This window comes from Danio aesculapii, chromosome 19, assembly GCF_903798145.1.
Source record: "Danio aesculapii chromosome 19, fDanAes4.1, whole genome shotgun sequence".
Classification (NCBI taxonomy): Eukaryota; Metazoa; Chordata; class Actinopteri; order Cypriniformes; family Danionidae; genus Danio; species Danio aesculapii.
The window spans coordinates 33,377,138-33,401,945 of NC_079453.1; the positions used below are offsets into that span (position 1 = coordinate 33,377,138).

Sequence of the window (24,808 nt, forward strand, 5' to 3'; positions counted from 1 at the left end):
GAGGGGGGGGGGTTGGGGAAATCATTATCATTGTAATAACGTCCATAGACCAATGGCTGTCACACTAATCAGCGCTCACACAAAAAAAACACAATGAAAGACCTTTTCCCCAGAGAAAAGCCCCTCCTTCACAAAACGTAGACATTCCTATGAACCTCAAGACTGAAGAGTGGGACTGGGAACATGTTTCTGATAATAATACAACTATTTAAGAAAGCGTTCCTTGAGTTTGAGCCAAAGCCAATGCATGATGGTTCTCCTAGTCACATGGTCTTATAGAGGGGGCTTTTATGCCAAAGACTGATTCACAATGGAGCCCCAAGCTATTGTCCGAGATTGAGCGCAGCACATTTCCATATTGTCTCAGCCTGGCAAAGCCACCAGCCACTGATTTTTCCACTGCTTACAAACACTTTCTTTGAATAGAGTTAATGTCCTACACGCTTTGTCGGAAAACAACCCCGGAGATGGGCACAGTGGCAACAAATAATGGAATAACACGGGTAATGGCCCTAATCACATCATTTTACCATGCTGCTGTGCTCCAATTACGAATTTGCTTTGACGTATACTGCTGAAAGCAAAGAGATGAGGGAAATGCAATGCTGTGCCCTATTCATATTACAGGACCATTACAGCAAGGGACATTATTGCGCTGTCCGGTTTCATCCTGATAAGAATTAAAGCAGATCGCAACTCCTCTTTCAGGCATCATTGGCATTGTACCAATCTACTGTATAAGTAGCATAATTATGCCTCTTTATGTCTAAATTCTGAAGAAGCGTTGCATGCATCCTTTGTGAACAAGACAATGCTCTCCAACGGTTGACAAATACAGTATGTCCTTTGATTGTATTCTATTGTATTGGACAATGCTATCCAAGATAATTTGTGCTTATTAATGCATGCCTACAATATTTTTGTGAAAAAAGATTTAATTCACAATACAAAAGTTTTAAAAGAACAGTTTTTACATCAATATAACATTTGAACAGTGGGGAAGATTAGAAAACAGAGATATAATTGATCCAGCCAATTTTAAAACCATTAAATTTAGGTTTTTAGTCTTTTAAATTTTAAAGAGCCCCTATTTTGCATTAAAAAAGGTCATATTTTGCACGGTCAAAAACACTTTCATTGTCTTATAATATGCATTTATTTTACCTAATTATCCCAACGACTCCCACATGCTTTGTTCAGCGATTCATTTGTTCCAAAACCCCTCCTTAGCGCGAAGCTAATCTGGTCTGATGACACCATCTATTGCGATTGGTCGACTGCACTGAGCACAAGACAGAGAGAAAAACGCCCACCACAGCTATGAAGTAATACAATGTGAGAGCCCAATGTAGGAATGCAATAAAGCAATGCAGTTAAACACCAGCATATTACTCTACTCTTAAACTTAACCCCAAGTAATAACAAAGACACACATTCAGTATTAATCCACACAGTGGCAAAAGTTGAATTATTTTAAAAATTGACTGCGCCGCGTGTGAGGAACAGCGAATGGTGGCCATAGCAACAAACAGCACAGGATTGCATGTTTAGAAAAGCATTTATATCAGTAAAGAAAGAAGCACACGTCATGTTTTCAATGTGGTTTTGGATGCAATATGTGAACAGCCCCATACAGATTTAACCTGAGAAATACAGTACAAGCACTGATCTATAATAGATATGTGATTACAAGCCGCACAGGGCGATTACAAGTTACAACACACGATCAAACACATATTTTGCAACTACACAAAACAAGGCAACTACATAGAACATAGAACAAACTTTTTAACATTCATTCATTTTCCTTCAGCTTAGTCTCTTATTTATCAGGGGTTGCCATAGTGGAATGAACCACTAACCATTCTGTCATATGTTTTATGCAGCTTCCACCTGCAACCCAGTACTGGGAAATACTTTTAACAATTGCAAAGAAATGACTTCAAAATAAGTCAAGAAGGGTTTGCCATTTTGGACACACTCATAGCCTTCACACTTACAGTACTATTTCTACTATCTTAATCACACATCAACTGACTAACCACTTGAGAATACTTTAAGTTTCACTTCTCCAAGTTATTTCAGAAATGCTAAACAGCTCACCTAGCCAGTGCAAAGATTATGCATCTATTCCAGCAACACTGCTGCCAAGCCCTCATGCTCTTCCTGTTCCTGAAACTACTGTTGATCCAACGTTGCTCCAAAGCAGAAGTGCCCAGTCATAAAACAAAAAAACACACACTTGTTCTTTGAATTTGTTTTGCTCAGAGGTGGCTAGACCAGCTCTTTGTTAGCTACACATTGTTTTTCAGTGCCTTTTATTAATATGCACACTGTTGATAACAGCACATTTCCGAGAGGAAGGGAAAAGCAGAGGGCCAGTAAAAAGTTAGTCTAGTCTGTGTTGAGGTTATTAAATATAACATTCTCCTCCATCACCATCCATCCATGCTGCATGTGTATGTCCCCCTGGACAAAGAAATTAACTTAATGCTAATCCTGCAAATAGGGCTTTTCTGCAAATAGGCCTATTGTCCAAGTCCATGTTTGAGGGTACAGAATTTAGTGCTGTATTAAATCCATAAAGGATACCTTTTTGTCCTATATTTTGACATATAACAACATCTGAGAGAGAATTGGAAATTGGCTATCCCAAGAATGACATTCACAACCAAATCTTTTTTAAACCCCACCTTAAAAATAACAATCGTACCTCAGAAACTACATGTGTATTTATAAAAAATGTATCTTAAAATATTTCAGGATTGATTTGTGCTGGCACAATGATTTATTTAGGCCTGTCATAGATAAATAAATATGACACTGAAGCTAGCAGTAGGTGGCAACAAGTCATAATGAGTGATCATTCAATTCGTTTCAATAGTTTCAATTTACTATAATCTTCTATGTGTAGCTGCTTTGACACAATCTACATTGTAAAAGCGCTATAAAAATAAAGGTGAATTGAATTCAAATGATTCATTCAAAGAAGCTGATTCATTCTGAAATGAAACTAGTGACTGTCTTCATAAACGAATGGTTGAATGTAAAATTTGCTCAAAGACAGGTTAGTTTAGGAACGAAACATTGTTGATATATCACAAAAATGTCTGAGATGTAACTGAGATTCGATTTTAAGTTCTTCCGTGTTTACCAGCTATATAAAATCAACATCACATTTGCAATAATACTCCCTAATATTGAAGAAAACAACTTGTGCTTGTGTGATGTTACTTAAGAATATCAAAACCCCAAAGCCAAACAGGGATACTGCTTTGCTTTTATAACTCGGACTCAGGCTCTCTCATATAGTGAATGCTTTTAGGCTCTCAAAACTCGATTATGTCAGCATAATTTATTCATTTTCTTTCAGCTTAGTCCCTTTATTAATCTGGGGTCGCCACAGCGGAATGAACCGCCAACTTATCCAGCGGTTAAGCAGCGGATGCCCTTCCAGCTGCAACCCATCTCTGGGAAACATCCACACACACTCAGTCACACTCATACACTACAGACAATTTAGCCTACTCGATGATGACGACGCGATACCCAAATTCACCTGTACCTCATATCTTTGGACTGTGGGGCAAACTGGAGCACCCGGAGGAAACCCACGCGAACACAGGGAGAACATGCAAACTCCACACAGAAATGGCAACTGACCCAGCCGAGGCTTAAACCAATGACCTTTTGCTGTGAGGCGAAAGCACTACCTACTGCGCCACTGCGCCACTCTGATGTCAGCTTGCACAGTGTTAAAAGAATTACGATATTACCTTAGACTCCAAATATAGCTCGCACACAGCTATTAGCAACTACTTTTTTACGTTTACTTCTTTTTCATGCAGATCTTTAGATGGTTAGAATACATATTACAGAAATAATTGTTGGATAACTATAAGTATTAAATAACAATTTGACCATAGACAGTTTAGGTAATTCTCAGAGGGCAAATGCAATATAAAGAAATACAGAAATATTAGATTTTCATATGAAAAAAAAATCTTGTTGGCAACCCAACTCAAAAATCTCACTCGATAAATAAGCGCAAAAGGCTTGTCATTGCAGTTTCCCTTCATCCACGTTCCTGCTATTTCAGCAGCCCATCAGAAACCTGACTTCACACATTTCGGCTTAACAACACAAACATTGTCTGGATTCTGCCAGTGAGTAAATATGCCTCCCTTCATTTTCTTCTGAAGACGACTAAACAGAAGAGCATTTGTTTGGCTCGGTCATAAGCCACAGACCGCAGGACAGATGCTCTAATCTCTTCTCATCACACCGTCCACATGACCCTCGCACCTGAAACCATAAGCAGAAGAAACAGAAAACTATGTACACTATCAATTTCCATTTCACATAAATAGATCTGCTTCATTTTAACACTGTCCTCAAGCAAGCAACAGAGGACAGCAGTGTTCGGCTCTCTCTATACGGCTGAATGGTCGGAGGCAGAGCGGCTGAAACCCTTCTGTGTGCCATATAAACCCACAGGCAGCATGCCAAACTAACTCTGGTCTACAGCTCTTTAGGAATCCCCACAGACCCAACATTGAGTTTAAAACTCAGTCTGTGAAATCAATCATAAACAGGAAGGTAGAGACACTGTCTAAAACCATTCACAGCAGTTGTTACGAGAACATAATTGAATGTCAATTCATAAGCACTAGAGCACTACATGAGTCCTTCAATGGTCCTCCAATAATGGTACCATCTCACAAACCTCAAGTACACAGAACCTGCTTTAATTCAAGATAAGTTTGAGTCAAATGTTGAATCAGTGACCATTCTGACTGGTTCAGAGAGCACAGTTAAAGAGCCCATATTATGGGTTTTTGAAAATGCCCTTCCATGTAGTGTGTAACACAGCTCTAAGTGAAGTGAAATATCCAGCTAAGGCTTAAATCTGTAAGTGTACAGTGTTTAAAACTATTGATTCATCTATAAAAGAGTCGACTCATAGTGCTTCAAACGAGTCGCCTTGATAACGAGTCATTAGGTGTTTCGCGATGACGCAGCCACGAAACACAAGCCTCGCCAGTAGTTACGCGCGCAAACCAGGGAGATTTGAAACCTGCGGCCCCGCCCACTAACACAGAAAAAACACTAGACACACACACACAGACGCCGCCGGTCGAATGAAGTCACGCTGTGCTCAGATGGATAATATTGACAGTCTCTAACCTGGTACAGTACACGCGGTTACTCTTTATATTCTCTTATCACATGTAAGCCACGTTAAAAACGCGACGCGTGCCGCTTTGTTTACGGATTTAACGTTAAAGGCTTTTGTGAGCTCGCGTTCCACTGCCGTTTGTCGTTGCTATGGCGATCGATCGTAAGCTAGGAGACAGGAGACTTGTGTCACTTTCCCTAGTTCTTCTGAGGAGCGTTGTGTGTGTGTGTGTGTGTGTGTGTGTGTGTGTGTGTGTGTGTGAGAGAGAGAGAGAGAGAGAGAGAGAGAGAGAGACTCGCGTCGCTTTCCCTAGTTCTTCTGAGGAGCGTTGTGTGTGTGTGAGAGAGAGAGAGACTCGCGTCGCTTTCCCTAGTTTTTCTGAGGAGCGTTGTGTGTGTGTGTGTGTGTGTGTGTGTGTGTGTGTGTGTGTGTGTGTGTGTGAGAGAGAGAGAGAGAGAGACTCGCGTCGCTTTCCCTAGTTCTTCTGAGGAGCGTTGTGTGTGTGTGAGAGAGAGAGAGACTCGCGTCGCTTTCCCTAGTTTTTCTGAGGAGCGTTGTGTGTGTGTGTGTGTGTGTGTGTGTGTGTGTGTGTGTGTGTGTGTGTGTGTGTGTGTGTGTGAGAGAGAGAGAGAGAGAGAGAGAGAGAGAGAGAGAGAGACTCGCGTCGCTTTCCCTAGTTTTTCTGAGGAGCGTTGTGTGTGTGTGTGTGTGTGTGTGAGAGAGAGAGAGAGAGAGAGAGACTCGCGTCGCTTTCCCTAGTTTTTCTGAGGAGCGTTGTGTGTGTGTGTGTGTGTGTGTGTGTGTGAGAGAGAGAGAGAGAGAGAGAGAGAGAGAGAGAGAGAGAGAGACTCGCGTCGCTTCCCCCAGTTCTTCTGAGGAGGGTTGTGTGTGTGTGTGAAAAAAGCCTTACACTATGAAGCGCGTGTGCACTGTGACTACTTTTATATAGTTGATTACCAGCTGGGCATTTCACTCTGTCTCGTGCTGAAGCCTGTCACTGTCGACCAATCGCAGCAGGCTGTCATCGGTCCAATCAGCGCAGATTAGCTTCGCGCTGAGGAGGGGGTTGGGAACAAATGAATCGCTGAACGATTCATATGGGAGTCGTTGGGATAATTAGGTAAAAATAAATGCAGGTTATAAGACCATCAAAGTGTTTTATGACCTTGCATGCATATTAGACTGTTGTTGGAGACCCTTACAACCTAAATATGACCCTATTTCATGTATAATATGGGCTCTTTAAAGCCCCTAAAATACAGTGTGTATTTTTAGCACACATCCAGATCTTGAAGAGAGATCATTTCAATGACTATGTGCAGCACGTTTTACTCACAATAAAAAAATATACAACTACAAAGTTTTTTTGGCACAACTTAATTGATTTATGTTCAATCCACTTAAATTTGTAAAAACGAGTTAACTAAATAGATTTTTGTTGGGACAATATGAAAACTTTGCATTTGAACAGTGAAGCTTGACTATGAAGATTTAAGACAGTGAAGATTTAAGAAAGCCTCTCATCATAGCGATAGCAGCTATATATATATATATATATATATATATATATATATATATATATATATATATATATATATATATATATATATATATATATATATATATATATATATATATATATATATAAAATAAACAACAAACAGTTAACTACTATAAAAAATTGGCTATTGGCTATTATTAAGAAAATAACAAATAACAACAAATAAATGCCGATGTTAGGTCACTGATTTGCACCCTCTCTATCTCACTTGCAAAATCGATTATGCAGTTCTTGCAGACAGATTTTCTGAATTATTGTGTGCTTCACTCAAAAAAAAATTCTTTATTTTATTTGATTTTTTGCTTGTTCAAACTACTTAATTATAATGAGCTGAAACAACACAATTCTTGAGATTTCGTTGCGACAACTTTTTTTTTTAAGTTCAATCCACATAAATTTGTTAAAAGTGTTTTTACAGTGTTGTTTGGAAAATCCACAAACAGTTCAGCTGCCATACTTAGCATACATGACTTTACATATTCCCCATCTTTTGCCTTGTGATCTCCAATGAGGAGATCCGATGCCGCTGTCCAAACCTGCAGCTGTTTTGTCTGATTTTTACAGTTTATGTCTTTCGCTCAGCTAGGACTTTGCTGCAAAAGCTGCATGGTGGGTTTCAAAATGTCTCTTAATATTTGATGTATTACAAGAGGAAATGCGTTTTGTGCAAATCAGACAAAGCAGAGCACCAGAGCTTTCAATAAAAGCAAATATTTCTGCCCACTTATTTTTAAACTTTCGATGTTTCTCAGAATTTTTTTCTTTTCATCATCACCACTCATTCATGAATGTTGTTTGAATTTACGTGTGCAAGGTTACTATGGAAACGTAAGTTGTTTTGCCCTTTATTGGTGTCGCGAATCAAGTTCATTCACAGCGCTGCACACACACATTGTTCGAAACATCATGTTTTATTATTATTTTATTTCTAGTGATGGTTATAATTTTATAAACTGTAGAATAATATTGAAGGGAGACAGCTAGAAAGCCACGTATTTTTGGTCAAAGAGCCACATGTGTCCCACGAGCCATAGGTTCCCTAGCACTGCTCTATGGGATAAAATTCCCACCTCAAGTATCATGGTCGCGGGGAAAAAATGCATGTCAGGGGATTCAAATATATATATACTGTAACTTCAGACACCTGTCCATGATTCCAGGGAATTCATATCAATATAAACATTTATACTGTAACATCAGACACCGGTCCGTGATTCCTGCAATCTTTTAGGTGCGAATTTGATCCCATAATACTCTCATTACTGTATCATACAGTGCCTGAAAGTCAGTTGATGTTACCTTTAACTGAGAACCATCTTCAAACACTGCATAATAACATTGCACCGGCTGCAGCCATGGTATGGCAGCAAAGTCTCTTGGTTATTGAGCATAAAGTTCCTAGCCATATCGGCCTAGGCATAGCAATTTTCATTTTTCCATCGGTTAAAATACATGATGTAACTACAGAAGAGTCAAGCCTTAAATTATACATTTATTGAAACTCATTTCAGCGAAATGCTAATGGTCTAATCCCATTCAATTATTCAAAGACATGTGCTATAGGTGAATTGGGTAAGCTAAATTGTCTGTTGTGTATGTGTGTGTATGGATGTTTACCAGTGATGGGTTGCAGTTGGAAGGGCATCCGCTGTATAAAACATATGCTGGATAAGTTGACAGTTCATTCTGCTCTGGCAACCCCGCATTAATAAAGGGAATAAGCCGAAAAGAAAATGAATGAATGAATGTTTCAGCCCCGAGTTCAATCTGACTCCAATTTTGGTTATTCCAGTTTTATATTTTTAGCTGATCATATTATTAGTTGTGATATAATATAGAATTTGATATTTTTCTGGGTCCGATATTCTTCATTATACATTTATTATGGACCAAAAGCTGCTTAGAGTTCCACGCCTCTGGATTGTGTTTCTTCTCACAGACGTTATCTTGATATTCTGAAGTTAGTCAGGGGATATAGGGTTAAATAATTCCCAATTAGTCGTACTAAAAGAGTAGTTAATTTAGTCATTTCCATACAACTTGCTAATATCACTGATTAAATGATTAAAAGGTCTTCATACTGCCATGCCTCCTGCTCCGTAGTCAAATGTGCTTCAAAAAATTGCTAAAATCATGTCACACTATAAACGTAGCGCAGACTCCACATAATATACTGAATACAATTAATTCGGGAGACTCTGGAATTAATCAAAAAGGTTAACATTTATTTTCCAGGCAAAAGTGTATTATGCCAATTATAGAATCAAACATTCATTTATTCATTCATTCATTCATTCATTCATTCATTTTTTCTTTATGGCTTAGTCTCTTCATTAATCTGAGGTCACCACAGCGGAATGAACCACTTAGAATCAAACAATAAAAGCCAATTCAGAAGCAAATGCACAACATCAATTACTCAAAGATAAAGATGACACTAAGAGTATAGATGGAAGTCCAAATTATACATAGTGTTGAGCTTGAGAGCTCTTCACTACAGGTTGGTCTGGATACAGACTTGCGACCCCAAGACATTTTGCCCTTCTCTTTAAATACCCTATTATTAGAGTAATGAATGGTTATTTTGTCAAATTTAATTACATTTTATTTAATGGTTATTGAATGAAAATTTATTAAATATTGTAAACAAAACAATCTTTTTATCAATACCAGAGGGGAAGGAAAGTTCAAGGAGTTCTAGAGTTCTTGTTGTTTTAGTACAGGGAACATTTAAAATCCATTCCTACAATGTTTATAATTTTTTTTTTAAGAAAAGTCAACTAATCACTTTAAAAGCAACGGTATTACTCACTTTTAAAGTAAACCAATTGCTTTTTTACAGCATACACTACATAAATTGCTACTGCTCTGGCCTCTGTTTGTTTATATAGCCTAGTTTGTTTTTGTAGAATACAAAAAAAAATCCCGCGGCTTTGTAATACAGCTTATTGCAGACATGAGTGGATGTGACATTGCTCTAATAGTCCAGTTCTCTTCAGCATGACCACTCACTTGGGCACAGAGGGAAATGACACACAGGGCGAGCTTGATGTGGCACATTATGCACGCTCTCCAGAAGCCTTTTGATTTCCCAGCACCACTCTGATAATTTGCTTTAATTAAATTCGCTCTGTTTACGTGAAAGAGTCAGACACTTCCTCGGCAGGAAGCAATTTCTATTTGCGTGGCGCGGAGCGGGCGAGTGCATTCAACAAAACAACAATCAAACATACCTCCCTGTTATCCTGTGAAAATTGCAATTGGCCCCTCGTTCGATAACAGAGTGCAACAAGATCAGACAAGCCCTGTTGTGTCTGAGACTGGCCAAACATGTCTGATGATGGCTGAAGCTTCTCGTAGAAAGCTGATCAAAGTGGAGAATCGACATTCCAGGGTTTCGTTTAATCGACAAAACGTGCGAGAGATATTGGCCATATTCATTTTGTGATTTAGGAATGACTCCAGTGCCTATGGGAGAATTTGAATGTTTTATGTGTTATTAATGAGTTTTATATTAGTGTGTCATTCAGACATTATTGTTCTTCTCATGTCAAAACATACAGAGTCAATATTGCAATACATTTTACACACCTATGATGGACAGTTTGTACTTGGAAACAATTAAATCATCAATTACAAGCACTTTTGATTTTAAATTTAGAAATGTTATGTTAAATGTCCTGAAAAAACATTCATTCATTTATTCATTTTCTTTTCGGCTTGGTCTGAATGAACCGCCAACTTATCCAGCACGTTTTACGCACTGGATGCCCTGCCAGCCGCAATCCATCTCTGGTAAACATCCATTCACACTCATACACTATGGACAATTTGCGTCGCCCTCTGAAAAAACATATTATATTATATTATATTATATTATATTATATTATATTATATTATATTATATTATATTATATTATATTATATTATATTATATTATATTATATTATATTATATTTTCCCAACTAAGTCCACTCAAATATAAATTATAAATATTTAATACAATGATATTTAATATAAGTAGCTTTATAACTTTATAATAGCAATAATTGTGCATTATTAAACTATATGAAGTAAACTATTAAAATACTAAATCAATTTGTTAATTTAATAAAGCTACAGGTTTACATTTTTATATATTCTAATTAATCATAATTTTGATGTTCAAATCATCACTCTGCTGCCCTGATTGCTTCTCATTTCCCACCAGAGTTAATATAAATATAATATAAATATTAGCTGTGACATCAATCATTATTTCCTATTAAATGAAAGGAAAAGTGGACTTTTTATATATACATTTTTCAACATTAGAAGTGGATCAATGTGTACATTGTACATTTATATATTTATATATATAAAATATACTTAAATATGAAACCATGAACCTTCTGCTGTTTATTTAGTGCTAGGGCTGCACAATAGATCAGGATAATAGTATATACAGTATCCATACTGCAGTGAAGTGCAATAAATTAGCATTGTTGTTTATCCGAATCTGACCTATCATATGGGGTCTTTGCTATAATACTAATACCTAATACTAATGAGGAGGCAAGAGAGAAAAATGACAACAGCCAATAATGAACTTATCAGAATTACCGCTAAGGTTTAAATGAACTTAAGATAAAGAAATATTATCGCAACTCTCAACAACAACCTTGCATATTTTGCCAGTAACGTGAACACAGCCTTTGTGTTTCACCATTACTGTTGTTTACATATGATGCAAAATACCTTCATCAATTGATACTTTCCAGCTTGAGGAATTATTCCATGGTAGGTGATTTCCATCATTTAAATTATTAGCCTTTATCATCATTTGCATGGACTTATATTTCATGAAGTCAAAGAAACTTGCAATCCAAGTACTTGCAATCCATATACCTTGATGATTTACAAATTTTCCATTTAAAATGTTTGAAAAACGTATATACATTACACACAGTCCTCAACAATGTTTATTACATTAGTTTTAATAAATCATGACTGACAAAAGATCAGTCCTTTTAAGAGAATTTTAGTCTGCAAATATTTTCTTCAGGGTGACACAGTGGCTTAGTGGTTAGCACTGTCGCCTCATAGAAAGAAGGGCGCTGGTTTAAGTCCTGGCTGGGTCAGTTGGCATTTATGTTTGGAGTTTGCATGTTCTCCTCATGTTGGCGTGGATGCTCCGGTTTGCCCCACAGGTGAATTGAATAAACTAAATTGGTTGTTGTGTATGTGTGTGAATGAGTGTGTATGGATGTTTCCCAGTACCGGGTTGCAGCTGGAAGGGCATCATAAAACATGCTGGATAAGTTGGCGGTTCATTCCACTGTGGCGACCCCTGATAGATAAAGAGACTAAGCCTACGGAAAATGAACGAATGAACATTTTCTTGATGTGTTCTTATTAAAGGTCTCAAGAAATTTAAATAAAGTTTTTTAGATGTTAGTATCAGTATTGTTAGTATATCTATAAGCTAGTGTGCTCCAAAAGAGTGACAAAATTCACACTTAGAAAATATGAAACTGATATAAACATGTAAAGCTTGTAGTTTGTCACTTCCGTCTAAATGGATCAACATTTTTTTCACATCACCTCATACTTCAGGTTGTCATCAAATCTCGACCAATCAATCGCTCTCTAGTATCTGACATGCCCCGCCCCGCCCCCTTCAAGACGCTTCTCATTTGCTGTTCATTTGATGCGTTTAAGCTCAACCACTCTCACTGGCAGAGCTGTTAAAAAAACAAAACGCTATTGGCTGCTTTTTAAGAAAGGGGAGGAGCTACTCTACATCCCACCCTCTCTTCATTTTTCAGTTGAGATTGGGTTCAAGTTATGGGTTGGAGCTGGAAGGGAATCTGCTGCATAAAACATATGCTGGATAAGTTGGTGGTTCATTCCACTGTGGCGACCCCAGATTAATAAAAGGACTATGCCGAAAAGAAAATGAATGAATGAATGATTACATTAAACATCGAATAAAAAAATGCGCATTTCAAAGCCCTTCACAGGACCTTTAAGATTCAAAGCAGCCAAGATCTGTGCATCCAGGCTGTTTGATCCTTAATGGCCATTAGCAGAGCATCGAATTTTATTCAGTTTTCTCACATTTAACAAACACATCGCATCTACCCCTATGCATTTTAGCAGCAAGCTCTGAACAATAACATTAAGCACAATGATGATAATGTACAGAATATCCATTCATGCACTGAGGATTATATTGCTACATGTTAGATCATTATCCCCCACTGAGTCTCAAATCCCCATTTGACAGGATTTAGCACACCTCCTAAAGAACAAATACAAGGCACAGCTGTAGAAACATCCAGGAATGCAATCAGACCTTTCACAGACTCAACTATTTCACTGCGTAATCACTTTTAAACCATAGCTTTTGCCGCAGTGCAAGATTTGTAAACTTACATATGTGATGCATTTATATGTATACATTTATGTTACTATGTCCTTGCGTATATTTTTTTACATTGCCAACTTGCTCGGTAGTTCACTTGGTGTTGCATTTGTGATGGAGTGTGCTTGTACTGGCCTATTGTGACTACTACTTTATGACGTAAAATACATTGGGGACGGAAATAATTCAGACCCCCTTGAATTTTTCAGTTTTTGTTATATTGCAGCCTTTTGCTAAAATCATTTAAGTTCTTTTTTCCTCATTCAATCGCTCTCTAGTATTTGACATGCCCCACCCCCTTCAAGACGCTTCTCATTTGCTGTTCATTTGATGCGTTTGAGCTCAACCATCCTCACTGGCAGAGCGGTTATAAAAACAAAATGCTATTGGCTTTTAAAAAAAGGGGAGGAGCTACTATACATCCCACCCTCTCTTCATTTCTCAGTTGAGATTGGATTCAGGTGATGGGTTGCAGCTGGAAGGGCATCCGCTGCATAAAACATATGCTGGATAAGTTGGCGGTTCATTCCACTGTGGCGACCCCAGATTACTTAGCTGATGATTAATTATAAGCTACTTTGGCATGTTGTCTCGGGAGAGAGCCTGACCTCATAAGATCCTCGAGCCTGGGGCTCCCTCCCATTGCAAGGCGGGAGGGGAGTTTGAGCTTAGGTAGATCTCAAGAACTCCCCTGCTGTAGTAACTGATGAACAGTGATTGCTCTTGAGATATAACTACTTACTAGGAGCATGTCTATGGTGCTGATTTGGATTAGTCAATTAACTTAAGTTGCATGTTTTTAGACGGTGGGAGGAAACCAGGGATCCTGGGGGAAACCCATGTGAGCACAGGGAGAAAGTACACACCGTGTCACGGGCCACCATGTCACCAATCTAGGAAGAAGGAGGAATAGGGGTGGAAGGGGGGATTCTTCAAAACGAAGATTGCGGTGGAATGTAACCCAGGGAATTTATAGTAGCTTAGAAGTCGTCTGATTGGTGCATTGAGAATTGGATAATGCGGATCCAGCCGCTAGCAATCATAAGCACGTGATCCTCTCGAAATTAGTTTATAAATAAACTTCACTTAATGTTCACACAGCACCCCAGAAAAACACAGAATTGTTGATCTATTTGCAGATTTAATAAAAACTGAAATATCACATGTTCCTAAGTATTTGGACCCTTTGGTGTGACACTCATATATTTAACTCAGGTGCTTTCCATTTCTTCTGATCATCCTTAAGATGGTTCTACACCTTAATTTGATTGGACTTGATTAGGAAAGCCACACGCCTGTCTAAATAAAAACCTTACTGCTCACAATGCATGTCAGAGCAAATGTGAGGTCAAAGGAACTGCCTGAAAAGCTCAGAGACAGAATTGTGGCAAGGCAGAGATCTGGCCAGGGTTAAAAAAACATTCTGCAGCACTTACTGTTCCTAACAGCACAGTGGCCTCCAAAATCCTTAAATGGAAGATGTTTGGGATGACCAGAAGCATTCCTAGAGCTGGCTGTCTGGCCAAACTGAGCTATCGGGGGAGACGAGCCTTGGTAATAAAGGTAAAGAAGAACCCAAAGATCACTGTAGCTGAGCTCCAGAGATGCAGTCGGGAGATGGGAGCCAAGTACAGCGATATCCTGGACTAAAACTCAGGACCTCAGACCGGGCCTAAGGTTTACTTTCAAACAAGGCAATGACCCTGAGCACACAGCTAAAATAATGAAGGAGTGGCTTCACAACAACTCTGTGACTGTTCTTGAATGGCTCAACCAGCGCCTTGACTTAAACCCAGTTGAGCATTTGAGACCTAAAAATGGCTCTCCACCAACTTTTATAATCCAACCTGACAGAAGTCAGAATATCTGCAAGGAGAAATGGAAGAGGATCCCCAAATCCAAATGTGTAAAACTTGCTGCATCTTTTCCAAAAAGACTCATTGCTGTATCAGATCAAAAGGGTGCTTCTACTAAATACTGAACAAAGGGTCTGAACACTTAGAACCATGTGATATTTTCAGTTTTTCTTTTTTAATAAATCTGCAAAAATGTCAACAATTCTGTGTTTTTCTGTCAATATGTGGTGCTGTTTGTACAATTTTAGCAAATGGTTGTAATATAACAAAGAGTGAAAAATTTAGGGGGGTCTGAATACTTTTCGTACCCACTGAATAGTCGGGTTGTTGATGTGTTGTTACATTTTCACTGTCACACATGACAAAAAAAAGTTAAGATAATTCGTGCTGTCATGATTTAATGGTTAAATATTCCTTTGCCTTCCATTGACCTGTTATACAAACTACGATGTTATTAAATTTTTTTATATTTTTGAGCCAAATCTCAAAATTGTCCTATGATGTGACTGCCTCAAGCAGTAGTTTGATAAATTACAACTCTTATAAATGAAAAGAAAATTGTAAAATCATTAATAAATACCAAATTAACTCTGAAACCCATGACGTGGAACTGTTTTTGTCTCAGAACTTTTTTACATATTTAACTTTTTTTGAACTGCTATAAAATTTGGTTGTCCTTTAGTTCTACTTAAATCCTGTCAAACAAAAGTGCTCAGCTGTGTAAAAATAAGGTAAATTAAATGGTTTGTTCACCAAAATTTACCTTTAACGCTATCAGTTAGGTTTATTATGATAATGTTATTTTAAACTGCACAGATATGTACATCAATCAACATAATAAAAACAGTCACATGCACCACACACAAGACATTTTACTTTGAAACTGTCAAGAAATGTACAAGTAGCAAAGTAATTTATTTTTGCAAAAGAAAAAATTATTTTTCATGAGCCAGGTTTGTAAAAAAAATAAAATAAAATAAAACAGCTTCAGACTTCAAACTAGTTCCTTTCCATTTAAGATTCAAACCCTTTGAGAGAAACTTCACTCCCACTCTTTCTTTTGACATTTATGAGTAAAACTCTATGAAGCGCAGACATATCCTGAATTCAAAAGCCTGCTGATAATTTGCATCAGTGTTGAGAAACCGCTCCAAGGCCAGAACAGAGTCCAAAGTTCCACCAATAAAAAAACCTTTTCCGACAATGCTTTGTACCAAACCATGAAATGTGTATTCTGCTATACAATAATCAGTCTGGGTACGCTCAGGTCTGAAGGACAGACAGGTGCAGATGCATAGCAAAAGCTGCCAGTGCTGCAGAGCTGAGAGAGCCAGCAGTGGAACAGAGCCTGAAGCCACGCTCAGCCAACCAGCAAAACACTATCTGTCTAATAAATATGAGAGGAGGGCTCCTGTCCACAGCCTTTGACCTCAATCCAACTGTTTTTGTGTCTAGATGCCTCTTAGGTGCAGGGAAACCGATGGATTTAAGACAATGCATTGTGATCCTACTTAAACCTGCTATGCTGTCTGCATTCGTAGCTGCTTATGTGTCGCAATAGGCTTTATTTTGTGCTGAAAGGCTGCATTTACATTGCACTGATATTTACAGATTGTGCTGGCTTGCAGATTGCCATCTGCCAGACAATAATGATGAGTTACATGTGATATGGGTTTTGTGGAACTAACCGAAGGCTTTACCTTCAGCGTTATTCTGACAAGGAAATTTAAAGGTGTAAGATTAGCTGTATAAAACAAGCATGTGGGGAAAAAGAGCTGTCTGTTTGTTTAAGATAAAGGTGAAGAAGACTTGAATGTTCAATGCTGTTGCAAAGGCATTTTTGTGTGCATGCAAGACATTTTATTTACACAATGTCAGCACCTATTAAACAAATCAAAGGTCCTCATTTGCCTTTTGATCACCATAAAAGCATAAATGTGACGTGAGGGTTATTTGTTTTGCTCAGAGCTATAGTATGCTAATATACTTCTGATGAACAATACACAATGAACAAGAAAAAGTCAGAAATGTTGAGGTGGTATGTTGTAGATTTTAATTCGACAGTTTGGAATAATCTTTAAATAACTCATAATATTAAAAATCACTTATTTTTGCCAAAAAGAAAACGTATCCTTTTGTTTTGGAAGAAAAAAGAAGTTCCAACTCTTAAATTAGGGTTGACAAAGTTAACGAGTACATTGCATCTACAAAAAATCTGATATAGCCTAATAGACAAGGCTTTGTCATGTGAAACAATTTGGTCTCCTTTTATTTCCTTTCAACAAACTTGTGATTAATATGTTTACTATGCCGTTATTAGGGTGACGCTTTGGCGCAGTAGGTAGTGCTGTCGCCTCACATTAAGAAGGTCGCTGGTTCAAGCCTCGGCTGGGTCAGTTGGTGTTTCTGTGTGGAGTGTGCATGTTCTCCCTGTGTTGGTGTGGGTTTCGTCCAGGTGCTTAGGTTTCTCCCACAAATCCAAAGACATGCGATACAGGTGAATTGAGTAAGCTAGAATTGTCCGTAGTGTATGTGTGTGAATGAGAGTGTATGGGTGTTTCCCAGTGATGTGTTGCAGCAGGAAGGGCATCCGCTGTGTAAAACATTTGCTGGATAAGTTGGCGGTTCATTCCACTGTGGTGACCCCGGATTAAAAAAGGAACTAAGCCGAAGAGAAAATGAATGAATGAATGAATGCGTTTAGTACCTACTTTTACAATTGGATAGCACTGGTGGGTGGTTGGTTGGGGGAAGGGATGTTTACTATTTGTTTAATTATTATTTTTTTGACTATTTTTGTTTGTTTCTTTTTTCAAATCTCTAATTTTTAAAATGTAAGTTTTATGTTTATATATTTTTAAAAAGTTTATTTACAAGTGAATGTCGGCTAAATTTCTTATAATAATAATATTTAAACCAGAAAAATAATTTATTTTGGCATTATATGTAATGGCATTACGTTCTAATCTAATGAATCAGCCCAATAAATATGTATATTAAACCATAAATGTATAAATGTCACCTGATGCTTATATGTTTTCACTAGAGTTAATATTAGTTTCTAAAAAAAAACAATAATAATAAAAATAAATAAAAATGTAATATAAATATAATATAAATGTAATATAAATGAATATCATATATATATATATATATATATATATATATATATATATATATATATATATATATATATATATATATATATATATATATATATGAAGAGCTCAGATGCAAAAACTCTAATGAGCATTTTTTTCAGCCTTTTGTGAGTTTGTGGGGTTTAGTAAATTCAATTTTATACCGATGAATAGGATTTTTTCATAGTCTGTAAAGAGAAATAATTTAACAAAAATATAGGAGTTTGAGAAAAATGCTCGTTTTTGATGGAAATTTCAAATGGCATTAAGAGGTTTTTGCATCTGAACTCTTCATATACAGTTGAGGTCAGAATTATTAGCTCCCCTTTGAATTTTTTCCTTTTTTAAATATTTCCCAAATAATGTTATTAGATCAAGGAGGTTTTTACTGTATTTCCTATAATATTTTTTTCTTCTGAAGAAAGACTCATTTGTTTTATTTTGGCTAGAATAAAAGCAGTTTATTTTTTTAAAAGCCATTTTAAGGACAAAATTATTAGCCCCTTTAGGCTAATTTATTTTCGATAGTCTTAGATAGTTATACAGTAACTTGCCTAATTACCCTATCCTGCCTAGTTAACCTAATTAAGCCTTTAAATGTCACTTAAAGCTGTATAGAAGTGTCTTGACTAGTAAAATATTATTTACTGTCATCATCATGGCAAAGATAAAATATATATATATATATTAAACATTGCAAATTTTTGAAAAAAATATTTTGATTAAAATAAATTATTAAAATACATTATAATTATAAAATATTATTATTAGGCATATTATAATTATATGCATTATAGGCTATATAATAATACACATTTTAGCCTTTGATTAAATAATTCTTTTTTTTTTTTTCATTTATAAACAATTTTTTTAGCATATTTTGCTTACATCAAATCGCACAACCCTGCAAAATGTTTTAGACATGTTTGACAAACATTGCATTTCACACTTTTTAACCAGACTGACATTTTCGAGCAATATTTCAACAACAAACTAATTATTTTACATGTTAACTTATTTTACATGTAAACACTATACTGGACTGCGCAACTCGCTGTCCTTCAAATTATTATTTACAACATTACAACAATTCATGTTTAAAGAAAATGACGTTATGCGCATTTAAAGAGCTCACAGTGTGTTTCTCTGGGAAATCAACAGATGACCGTGCCTCATGATAATATGCGCACAGAAACGCTGACAGGACAGCCAATCCTCAGACTTACTCAAACCATCGTCATCCCGTTACTTTGCTTTTATCCATCAATCGGTATGGGAGGAATTATTATACAAATAAACATCACACATACATGTTCAAATAAACATCATTTTAGACACAGTGACCGTCAGTTCTCTCTCTTTCTCTCTCTCTCTCTCTCTCTCTCTCTCTCTCTCTCTCTCTCTCTCTCTCATACACAATACACAGAAGTTTAGTAAATCCACTCACAGTCACAGCAAAACTATCCTAAAATCCAACATATAACCTTCCTCGCAACTTTTCCAGTCATGCATTGACAGCGAGTGTTAAAAAAAGAGGACTAGTAAAGCGCTCACCTCAGACGAGCATCCGCGGATCAGCTGTCTCTCCAAGCTCCACTTTATCTGATCAGCGCTGGTTCCTCGAGCACCCGGCGGCTTTCAGAACAACATTCCGTGTTTACAGGTGATGACAGCGGGCTGGAGAAGAGCCGCAGTGCCGTACACACACATTAGCCGAGCGCTCCGGTGCTGCTGTGAGTCTGAGCCCGCGATCCTTTACTCTTCACAGATGCAGAGGGTGGAGTGACGGAGCCCCGCCGCGCACTAGCTCATGGGTAGTGTAGTTCTGTTCTGATGAATACACTGCAACAAAAGCAGCTTGAGAGGGTGTGTTCTTGCTGACACCGGCTTTCAGGTTGTGGTACAGATTCACTTGTGGAAGTGAAGGTATTTTGTGTCACGAGGTGTTTTCGGGTATCGCTGCAGACTGGGTGTTGCATTTATTCCAAGCTTGTATTTTATTATGATTACAAAATCCATTGAAAATAATCTGTGTTGAAATGTAAAGACATTTGTTTGACATTATATTTTCTCTTGATAGTATCCACCACATGAGAAAAACAGTTAATGTGGTTTATTATTATTTTATTATTATTATCATTATCATTATTATTATTATTATTATTATTATTATTATTATTATTATTATTATTATTATTATTATTATTATTATTATTATTATTAATAATAATAATAATAATAATAATAATAATACTAAAATTATGACAATAATAATATTGTTAGATTACTGTTATTATTATATCGTTTTATTGTATTAAATGTTATTATTATTATTATATTGTTATTATTATTATTTACTGTACATCATAATTTGATAAGGTATATGAATAAATTATAAATTATTATAAAATAATGTATTATTGTTATTTTGAAACAAACAATTATATGCAAAATTGTATTAATATTTTATTGATGACAAAAATAACAATTGATGAAATTAGTAATGTGGCGCAGTAGGTAGTGCTGTCGCCTGACATCAAGAAGGTTGCTGGTTCGAGCCTCGACTGGGTCAGTTGGCGTTTCTGTGTGGAGTTTGCATGTTCTCCCTGCGTTCGTGTGGGTTTCCTCTGGGTGCTCCGGTTTCCCCCACAGTCCAACGACATGTGGTACAGGTTAATTGGGTAGGCTAAAAAATTGTCAGTAGTGTATGTATGTGTGTGTGAATAAGTGTGTATGTGTTTCCCAGTGATGAGTTGCAGCTGGAAGGGCATCTGCTGCATAAAACAAAATGCTAGATGAGTTGGCGGTTCATTCCGCTGTGGTGACCCCGGATTGATAAAGGGACTAAGCTGAATGAAATTATTATTTATTATTGTTATTTTTATTATTTATTATTATTATTATCATTATTATAGTTGCTACAATTACTGTTATATTTATATTGTTTAATTGTATTATATTTTTATTACTATAGTTATATTATTATTATTATTATTATTATTTACTGTATATCATAATTTTATAAGGTATATGAATAAATAATAAATTATTATGCAGTATTGTTGTTATTTTGAAACAAACAATTATTTGCAAATTTATTCTTATTATTTTATTGATGACAAAAACAACGATTGATGAAATTATTATTATTTATTATTATTATTATTATTATTATATTATTTTTTTATTGTTTAATTGTATTATATTTTTATTACTATAATTATATTGTTATTATTATTATTTACTGTATATCATAATTTTATAATGGATATGAATAAATAATACATTATTTTACAGTAATATATTATTGTTATTTTGAAACAAACATATATATGCAAATTTCTTATTAATATTTTACTGGTGACAAAAACAACGATTGATGAAATTATTATTATTGTTATATTATTATTATTATTATTATTATTATTATTATTATTATTATTATTACTACTGTTATTATTGTATAGTTTTATTGTATTTAACTTTTATTACTATAATCAAATTATTATTATTATTATTTACTGTATATCATAATTGTATAAAGTATATGGATAAATAATATTATACAGGAATATACTATTGTTATTTTGAAACAAACAATTATATTTAAATTTATTATTAATTTATTTATCATTATCATTATATAATCTGTTCATTAATGATTTTTGTCATTTGTTATAATAATAACAACAACAACAACAACAACAACAACAACAACAACAATAATAATAATATTACTACTATTATTATTATTATTATTATTAATATCATATTATTATTAATAATAGCAATATTGTTTAGATATGTTGCTTAATTTATTATCTATTTCTATATTTTTGATTTATTGTAATAAATATGCATATGATTGTTTATCTACAATAATTAATAATAACTAAGCAATATGAATTATAAATAAAAATAATTCACAATTATTGTTCTGTATTATTTATATGTTTTATTATAATTATGGTCATCCAGAGCTGTTGATTATATATTTAAGATTGCTTTTTTGTTCTCAATGGTAATTAAAAAGTTGTATATTACTCTATTTTTTCTATCTATCTATCTATCTATCTATCTATCTATCTATCTATCTATCTATCTATCTATCTATCTATCTATCTATCTATCTATCTATCTATCTATCTATCTATCTATCTATCTATCTATCTATCTATCTATCTATCTATCTATCTATCTATCTATCTATCTATCTATCTATCTATCTTAGCTGTCCGTCCGTCCATCCATCCATCTATAAGAGAGTAAGATTTATATTGTACAATTTGGCTCAACCTGGAACAGCATAACATTGATGTGTAACTTTTATGTGCTGTAATAAAAAAAAAAGTGTAGCATCTGCTCCAATCCGGTGTCTATTTTCTAAACACAGCTCCCAGTGCCTGCTGCCTGACTTCCTGAAGAGTCTGAAAAAGTATACTTAGAACAAGAAGCAATGAAAGTGATACTAAAATAACTTTTAACACACATTATAAAAGGCCAACCCTTCCCTTGAGGTTCTGCCTTATTGTTTTTGCTTCTGTAGCTTTCTTTATTTTGGAATAAACTGTGGCAGGAGCCTTCATTGTCATTGTTTCAGTGAGGAAAAGAGAAACTTGTTTTTTAGAAATGGGCTTGATAGGAAGTTCACCCTTCAAGCTGATATCTAAATATAGCTGTAATGTGCGGCCACAACTGTGCACTTAGTTGTTCAGGAAAGAAACCCCTTGGTCATCACAACCATACGAGATGGGCCTTAGTAAACACTAGCAAACATGCAAATAACACTAATGTAACCCCAGAAATAGTTCAATTGTTTGTTCCTCAAAACTCACTGTCTCACTTTTCAAAAGGCACACATTTGTATATAAAGGGTCCATATTGGTACTTTGAAGACTTTTCTGCAGAAATGTTAAGTAAGATTTACTTTCGTTTTTTGGTAAATTAATTACAGTACTTGTCTTAAATACTGTACATAAATGTAATAGTTTTATGAATAATTTCAGAGAAGCAGAACAACATACTGTATATTTTGCAGATAATTTTTTTCCAACTAAAGAACATTTATATAATTTTTCAACATAATAATAATAATAAAAATAATAATAGTAATAATTTCTTTCATTTATATAGCTGTTTTCTGGACACTCAAAGTGCTTTACACATTGAATCTCCTCATTCACCACCAGTGTGCAGCATCCACCTGGATGACGCGACGGCAGCCATATTGCGCCAGACCACACACCACATTGTATTTAAATTACTTTACTAATTAATTTGTCTGAAAAGTAACATAGTTACAGTTTTTCTAAGTGGCTTTGGCGCATTTCTCACAACACTATTTACATTTGCACAACAGTTAATGTATTTCACAAAACAATTAGTACAAACTGCAAAACCTAGTTGATAACCTGCAAAAGCGTGTCACTTGCTCAAAATTGGATAGCTCTTTCCTCAAAAGCAAATATTCATGTCAATGAAAGTGTCAGTGTCATCAAGATGAAAAGTCCTGACACTATTGTTTATCAACAAGATATTGTACTGCAATAAGACAATATTGCAGTATATTGGAACTGAACCTACAACATACATATTTCTTTAAATCATTCAAGAAATTGTTCAATTTAGCAGACATTTTCTGGAATTTTTTTTTTTTAAAGTTTTATAAAATTAGCTTGACAGATTTGCTTTTGACAACAAGTTCAACATTTTTGTATGTAATAACTCAAGTAATGAAATGAGGACCATTAGTTTTATATGGAACGACTATTCAGCAGTCACAAGTTTAGTTAATTTTGACTGACATGATATAAACAATTGATAATGTTCTAAAACAGCAGAGAGTTGTATGAAAGCAACTGATGTATGTCCAAAAGCATTTGCAATTTGTTGAAAGGAATGCGAAACTGCTACTATGATGTGCACAAATAAATTATTGTTGTGAGAAATACATTAACTGTTGTGCAAATGTAAATAGTGTTGTGAGAAATGCACCAAAGCCACAGAGAAAAACTGTAAATAGGTAATTGAATTCCATGACTCAATACTAAAACTTCACACATCTCAAAGAAGCTGATTGGTGGAGAGGAGACAGAGTAATGAAGCCATTTATGACATGGGGATGGTTAGGAGGCCATGATGGACAGAGGTTAGTGGGTACACTTTTATCGAAGGACATCCTGGGATTTTTAACGACCACAGAGAATCAGGACCTCAGTTTAACGTCTCATCCAAAAGATAGCACTCATTGAGCAGTATAGAGTCCCCTTCACTATACGGCGTTAGGACTCACATAGAATATAGTTTGAGCACCCCCTGCTGGCCTCACTAACATCACTTCTTAGCTTTCCCATGTGGTCTCCCATCCAGGTACTAACCTCATGCAGCCCTGCTTAGCATCAGTGAGAGTTGTAGAGAGCTAGCTGCCGGTTAAAGATAATAAGATGCATATGCTTGAGAAACAAAACATTGAAAAATTAGTTGAAAATGTGAGGTACCGTTTGACTCAAATGTAAAGAATTAAGAGTGTAATGTCTATTGTATGTGTTGAGATATGTGGAGTTTTAGTATTGAGTCATGGAATTCAGTCACTTATTTAACTAAGTTACTTTTCAGACAAATTAATTAGTAAAGTCATTTAAATACAATTTTAATGATGTAATTGGG

At 35.5% G+C, this 24,808-nt stretch overlaps 1 protein-coding gene across 1 annotated transcript in view; it reads right to left on the minus strand.

The window, feature by feature from the left end:
- Positions 1-19,915, minus strand: part of pag1 (phosphoprotein membrane anchor with glycosphingolipid microdomains 1) — a 102,158-nt gene extending 82,243 nt beyond the window's left edge. Inside the window, exon 1 of the mRNA XM_056479806.1 lies at positions 19,697-19,915. The gene's annotated coding sequence lies outside the window, so the exon portion shown is untranslated. The remainder of the gene's footprint in view (positions 1-19,696) is intronic.
- Positions 19,916-24,808: the final 4,893 nt, after the last annotated feature.